Source organism: Erythranthe guttata, chromosome 5 (assembly GCF_056151865.1).
Source record: "Erythranthe guttata isolate IM_541 chromosome 5, IM_541, whole genome shotgun sequence".
Classification (NCBI taxonomy): domain Eukaryota; kingdom Viridiplantae; phylum Streptophyta; class Magnoliopsida; order Lamiales; family Phrymaceae; genus Erythranthe; species Erythranthe guttata.
In genome coordinates this window covers 7453933-7461892 of record NC_142537.1, presented here as the reverse complement: position 1 = coordinate 7461892, position 7960 = coordinate 7453933, and positions in this window count along the sequence as shown.

Here is a 7960-nt window from a genome sequence, read left to right as displayed (position 1 = left end):
CGGGACCAACAACTTACATTTGTCAGTTTTTCTTTGCTCGTTTCTCATAAACCAATGATTGGAAAATTATAACAATTATATTTTCGAAATCATTGAAATGTCCTTGTCATTGCGAATGCCAAATCTCGATTTGCAATTTCTAAAACTGGAAACCCTAATTCAGTGGACTTGCTAAATTTGAATACTTCCCAATTTAGAAAGTTCACTAAGATGTTCGCCTAGTTCTTTCTTTTTCTTATTCTCATTCATAATTCCCAATTATGAATGTTGGACTCAATCGTATTGACTTCCAATCATGCAAAGATTAAACATTTTTATCTTTGACCGTTTATTTAAAGAACTCGAGTGCACGAGCAATGTGACCCTCAATGGTTCAGGTGTAAGCTAGCCGTGGGTCCACAACTCTTTGTGGTTTGAACTCATCCCTAGAGTTATAATTAAGATGAAGTTCGTTTCAACTTAATCACGCAACGAATCAAGATTGGTGTCTAGCAACTACGCATCATGATTCCCTAGATACAAATGAAGTGCCTGCAAGAACCGTGTGATATAGTTAACGTACAGTACGATCCCTTCGATTCATATGTCCCGATTGAACTAGAGGCATTGGTTCATCGAGATCTCCTTTGTAGCTCAATAACTGTGCGATCGTTCTAAGTGTTGTAAAGGAACTTGTATCGAAAAAGATGAGGCTTCCGGAGTGTGCAACAATAGTAGACCTCAATGAGCAAAGTAGTGCTATCCTTTCAAATAAAATCCCACCGAAGCTTAGAGATCCGGGGAGTTGTACCATTCCATGCACAATAGGTACAAGGTATTTTGGGCGGGCATTGTGTGATCAAGGGGCGAGCGTAAATTTAATGCCTTTATCAATTTATGAGAAATTGAATTTAAGAGAAATCAAGCCCACTTCCGTGACCTTGCAGCTAGCCGATAGATCTTTTACACACCCTTTAGGTATAGTGGAGGATGTATTGGTCAAGGTAGATAAGTTCATACTCCCGGCCGATTTCCTAGTACTAGACATAGAGGAATATGAAAATATCCCCCTTATCTTCGGACGCCCCTTCTTAGCAACCGGTAGGTCAATTATCGATGTAGGAAAGAGAGAGCTAAGAATGAGTGTGGGGGAAGAAACAGTGATCTTCAAGGTGTACCGGGTGGATGAAAAGCCTATTACGGCTAATGGATGTTATCTTCTTGATGAGGTAAGTGATTCTAAACTTTTTCCTGTTAAATTACATGATTTAAATTTTTTTGTGGATACTAATGTGCATGTAGGAGAACAAAAGAAAAAGGTTGAGTTGGTTACAACACCTACTCAAAACACCGTGATAAAAGACGATGTTGGCAAGCCTCATGACATCAAGAAGAATAAATTCAAGGGCATTCCTAAGCGAACCAGTCGAAAGAAGAATCGGATCAACCCATTTATTCAAGACTTTCTCCAAAAGGAAGTAAGGAGATGGGTTCAAAAGCTAAGGAATTGAAGAGCAGGAACAAAGTCTGGCTGAAGACTGTAAACTTAGCGCTTCTCAGGAGGCAACCCGAGATTTTTGTTTTTTTTTTTATTATTATTTATTTTTCTTGTTTTATTCTATTTATTTATTTTATAAGCATGCAAGCTAACAGTTTAAGCATATTTTTAAGTTTCAGGTCAAGAAATTGCAGCTCTGGAGTTCACACGGCCGCACCAAAAAAAAGCTTGAATCCCGCACGACCGTGTGAAAAATCGGGGAAGCTACTGTCCGATTTTGGCTTGGGGCGCGGCCGCGCGAGAAAAACACTATAATCTCACACGGCCGTGCGAGAAACAGACAACTACTGCCCCAATTTTGCAATTCGCACGGCCGTACGAAAATCAGTTCAAAACTGACACGGCCGTGCGAGGTGGATAGAAGCACAATAAAAAGCGAAAATTTCAACAGCTCGGACATGGCCAAGACGACTAATTCAGGTGTATTCTATCCTTAAACTTCGTGTTAATTACATTGAGGGCAATGTAAATTTTAAGTTTGGGGGTGAATAATTACTTGTTTTTATGTGCTTTAATTTTTTTAGTTTGCATGCCTTAGGATTTTTTTTTATGTTTAGTTGTTTTGGTTTATTTATTGCTTTCGAAAAAAAAAAGATAGTGATAAATGCGTCGATGAATCATGATGATGAAAGATGGTTGATGTTTAATGATGAAATTGCTTGCTTTATCTTGATTGTGATTGAATTTTGGTGAGCTTTTGCTTCAAAGTGTCGTAGGAAGGAGTCATTGTTAGGAATCTCGAATTATGCCTTGCTTTGGTTGAAAGTTTTGTGTTTTAAAATTTGAGTTAATTTATGCTATATCATATGCTATTCGGTTCTAGAATTTGCCTTAGGAATTTACAAAGTGAAATATTAAATTGTTGAGCAATTTGGGAAGTGATTTGGGCCATCTTTGAACCGTTTGAGCCTTTCAAGCCTACCTTTAAATTTTTATCATTCGAACCTTGATTGAGCCTTGGAGAAATGGTGTTCTTTCTTTTAGAAAAATAAAGTGGGTAGATTAGATGGAGATTTCTTGATAAATTATCCCTTGGAGTTTAGTTGAATATTTGTTACGTTTTTCGTCTTCTTCATATAAAAAAAAAAAGAGAAAAAAAAATAATAAAAAAAAAATAGAAGAAGAAGAAAGATAGAAGGGGAAGAAAGGACTTGAGAAATATTTATAGTAAAAACTCGAACCATCATGTTAAGAACAAAAGTGGAGACTTTTGAACTTTTAACAAATCGAATTAGGTTATAAGTCCTTTGAGGTGAAGCAATAATTCCAAAAGCTAAATCCTAGCAAAACACCTCTAGTCAAGAACGAGAGTTAAAAATTCCGTCAAGTACAACTCTTAGTGACTAATTGTGAGATGAAAGGAGAAGAGTAGCCACTTTTACCCATATTTTCTACCTTGTACCAAAAGCCCAACATTTGAAAGCCAAAAAGTCCCAATGATCCCAATAGCTCAATTATTTGATACTAGCCGACTAAAGAAATTTGGTGAGTCTTTGGAGTTGAATATTATTATAAGTGTAAATTTTCTCAATTTTCAATGTACAAATATGGGATACTTGAAGCGATAGCATGGTTTGTGGTTTTTGGCAAGAATGAGTGAATACGTATCTTTGAATTACGAGCTTGTAAATTTTTAAGAATTGTCATGATAATTGCAAGTTCTGAAAACTTGAAGTTGACCATTAATCTATGTGATGAGAGGCATATGTTGAAAGTGTTGCTTTGATAGTTGCTAGTTTTCGCTTGAGGACAAGCAAAAGTTCAAGTTTGGGGGTGTGTTGAGTGTGTATTTCACACTCAATGTATACTTTCTTAAGAGGATTTTTGTATACTTTTATTGATTTAATCATGCTTAATGAGTGGTTTATTGTATTTTAGGTACAACTTGACGATTTGGAAGTTTCAAGGACGAAACGAGCCAAAAAAGGTCAAAAACGGGCAAAAACGGAAGAAAACAAAAATGCTGAAAATTGGCTGAAAAATGCCCGCGCGGCCGTGCCAAATTTAGCCTATTTTTGGCACGGCCGTGCCAACTGCAGAAGTTGGGCAGAAGGTTTCGGTGATTCTCGTGCGGCCGTGTGAGATTTTGACTGATTTTCGCGCGGCCGTGCCAACACACGCTGGAGACAATTTTGGACTTTTAATCACACAAGGAAACCTAGAATCACCTACCAAGTTGTGACATCTATTTAAGGGCAAACCAAGCACGAATTAAAGAACTTTGGACACAACCTTGGAGCGGGAGGAGCGAGAGAACGAAGAATCGAAGACGGAGAATTGACAAATCTTCATCACAATTCTTCCTTTATCTATCTTTTCTTAATCTATGTCTTTTTATATTTTTATTATGTTTTCCGTAGAGAACATGAGTAGCTAAGTTTTTAATCTAGGATTTTGTCGGAACTCTATATGGGGATGGTGAACCCGTTTTCTCGAGATTATGCAATTATGATTTTATGATTATTTCTTATACATGTTATGATTGTTAGTGCATGAACTTGATCAATTTATCTGCTTTATCTGTGATTATTGGGATTGACTCGACAGAGCTATTTTGATAATTAGACGGTATGTATAAGAACCTTCGAGTAGTTTTCACCGGATGAGTGTGTCAATTGCATGTGGTGTCGTAGACATACAGATATCACCTTAGGTAGCCATTTACGAGACTTGTTAGTTAATGCTTTATTCATAATTTGTTGCATAGACATATAGTGAACCGTTTATGAATAATAGACTCATAATACACGCGACAGCGGGTTATGAGTAAATTAGTGTATCGGGTTAATAATCATGAATCATATATTTCATAATTGAGGGGTTTTGGGTGAGCAATTCTTGCATAGGTGGAAGATAAAATCCTAGGTCCGTTTTTATTGATATTTTCTCGTGTTTATTTGTTTTCATAATTAGTTTAATTATTTAGTTGATTAAATTTGACAACCTTGCATAGGCTGGATAAAAATCATAATTGTTAGAATTTGGTACTTAGGATTAGATAATTTGAGTATTCCCTGTGGGATCGACATCCGACTCTCACGAGACCACTTTTACTACTTGTTTGCGATACCTGCACTTGCGTGTTAGGTATTTAGCCCCAACATATGCCGATATCACAATACCGTTTACTGATGAGACATCGTAGACATACATTAAGTGCTAGTTTCTTAATGGGAAATGCCGATGTCCTCATTGGTGGCGTAACCCTTCAACTAGGAACATGGTTTAACAGTTATAATACTTAAGTAAATATCTCATGATCCTAATAGATCAAATATAAGTAATTGTAATAATTGTAAGGACTTTATCTGTGCTTGTATAAGGGACAATTATATAGAATACCAATGTGTTTTATCATTAATACGAAAAATGATTATTTATTACAAGAATAAATGAAAAGACCACAGCCACAAGTTGACTTATTCGTTACCTACTCTAACAGACACCACAACACGAACCCCTGTCATCCTTCCAACCACCATCATCGAAACATCATGACTAAACCACAAGCAAATACAGAACCAAGTAGGTTTCCATTTTTTTTTAAATTCCTTGAAATTGCTACCAAAGCTTGTTAAATTATGAAATATAGGATGATTATTAGATTAATATGTATGTTGAGCATTGAATGTTGGTTAATTGTTGTTGGTTTATTAGAGTATATTATATTATAATAACTCTCCTAATATTAGGATTCTATTATGATTCAGTTACCTAGATTAGTTAGGATTTAGTTACCTAGTCAAACTCTATTACCTTGGAATATTTCTCTATATATATTCCATGTAATCAACCCATAACACAATGGGGGTTTCTATTCTATCTTTCTCTCCTTCTCCTATACTATTCTTCCTATATGGTATCAGAGCACCAGGTTTAGGTTTTTTAACCTAGCCGTCTTTCTTCTCCATGGCGGTGAAAACCTAGCCGCCTTTCTTCTCCATGGCGGTGACCACCCAATTTTCTCCCTCCCCGGTGGTGGTACTCTAATATTTATCTTTTTCTTTTCTATCTATCTTTTTATGAACACCACCCGAATTTTCTCCCTTCCCCGGTGGTGCTTCTCTATCTTTTTCTATCTTCTTCTTCTTCTCCATGGCCTAAAACCTAGCCGCTGCTTCTCTTCTTCTCAATGGCCGGCGACCACCAAACCGAATTTTCTCCCTCTCTCGGTGGTGTATTTTCTCTATCTTTTTCTTCTTCTTCTTCTTCTTCTCCATGGCCTAAAACCTAGCCGCTGCCTCTCTTCTTCTCCATGGCCGGCGACCCCTCTCTCATCTCTTCTCTCTATCTCGATTAAAAAAAAAAAAAAAAAAAAAAATTCTTATTTTTCTCTCACCCGTTATTATTATTATATTTTTTTATCAATTGGACAGATATTTCCACAGAGGAATTCTCTAGCGATGTGTTTCGCGGTTTCTGTCCAGTCTTCACGTTTGAAGTTTCCAGTCTCCACGTTTGAAGTTTATTCGTTTTTAAGTTTATTCGTTCCGACTGCGGGAGCGTGTTAGCAAGGGATTGTCCAGTCTTCACGTTCGTCACGTTTCGACTGCGGGGGCGTATTAGAGTATATTATATTATAATAACTCTCCTAATATTAGGATTCTATTATGATTCAGTTACCTAGATTAGTTAGGATTTAGTTACCTAGTCAAACTCTATTACCTTGGAATATTTCTCTATATATATTCCATGTAATCAACCCATAACACAATGGGGGTTTCTATTCTATTACGTAATAATATTTCTCTTCTTCTCTTCCTTCTATTCTTCCTATAGGGTGCATTTGATTTGGTCATTTTTGTCGTGAACTTGAATTTATGTTGTGCACGTAATTTTCAACTTGAATGTATCGATTTTTTGGCAACTTATGAAAAGTTGTTGTGGGTTTTTTTTAGTACAAAGTGACAAACTGCTTATCGAAAATTGCTCAAAAATCGACATGTTTGAATCGGAAATGACTTAAAAATCGACAACAACTTGTCGCAAATTACATGTTTCATTTATTTTTCCAATTTTGTTAAAATTGTGTAATGCTTTTTAATTTTTTTTAATGGCACATTACAAATAAGCCCATCATGGGATACTTATTAATAAAGCGGTCAAGACAAAAAACTCTTTTACAATAAAATTCAGGCATTAATCAAAGGTTTGTAAAAGACTAAAGTACCCCATCACATTTCAATATGCTTTAGTTTCATTCTTTAGTTCAATTCAACCTCAATTTGACCATAAATTTCACAAATTATTCAGTTATAACCAAAACTTAAGTTTGAGTACAATTTTGCCCGTCGCCGCCATTGACTGTCGGTTAAGCGCCGGTCTCCGACGTCGACTTTTTTTTTTTCCTGTTTTTTCCGCCGATCTCCGGCGTTGACTTTTTTGATTTTTTTTCTTCTTCTTCTTTCTGCCACCGCTGACCGCCGATCAACGCCGGTCTCTGGGGTTGACTTATTCGATTTTTTTTTTCTTCTTTCTGTCGCCGCTGACCGGCGGTCAACGCCGGTCTCCGATGGACTTTTTTTTTTCTTTCTTTTTGCCCGTTTAAACAGTAATATTGTTATGGTTGAAAGTCATATTAACTATATTACTATTTAACACAGTAATATAAAAATATATTACTGTTTAACACAGTAATATTAACTATACTACAGTTTAATACAGTAATATTGTTATATTACTCTGTAGCACAGTAATATTAACTGAACAAAAATCACTATTATTATGTAATAGAGTAATATCAATACATTGACCATTCAATAAGGACAAACATAATAAAAAAGCATAAAGAATTAATATTGATGTGGTTGACAGTAATATTACTGTCATCCATAGTAATATTACTGTAAGGACTGTGTTTATAGTAATATTAAAATAGTAGACAGTAATATTATTACGTTAATTGGTCAACAAATCAAACAAAAAAAAGGCAAAAAAATAATAATAATAATAATAATATTAATGTGGTTGACAGTAAATTATTGTGTTTACAGTTATTTTACCGTCAACGACAGTAATATAATTACGTTGACTTGTCAACAAATCAAACAAAATAAAAAAAAATACAAAAAGGCCAGAAAATTAATAATACTGTTGTGGTTGACGATAAATGACTGTCAACGACAGTACAATTACTGTCACCGGCAGTATAATTACTGTTAATGACAGTACAGTTACGTTCAATGTTCAATGGCGGGCGTAAAACAAAAAGATGTAATTTTTAGGGAAATGTTTTTAAAAAAGTCAACGCCGAAAACCGGCGGGAAAAAAAAAAAAAAAAAAAAAGTTAACGCCGAAAATCGGTGGCAAAAAAATCATTAAAAAAGGTTTAAAAAAAGAAAAAAATTAAAATTTGATTTTTGTGGTCAAAGTTAATTAAATTAAAATTAAATCGCGATTACAATTAAGAATTTGATTTAAAAG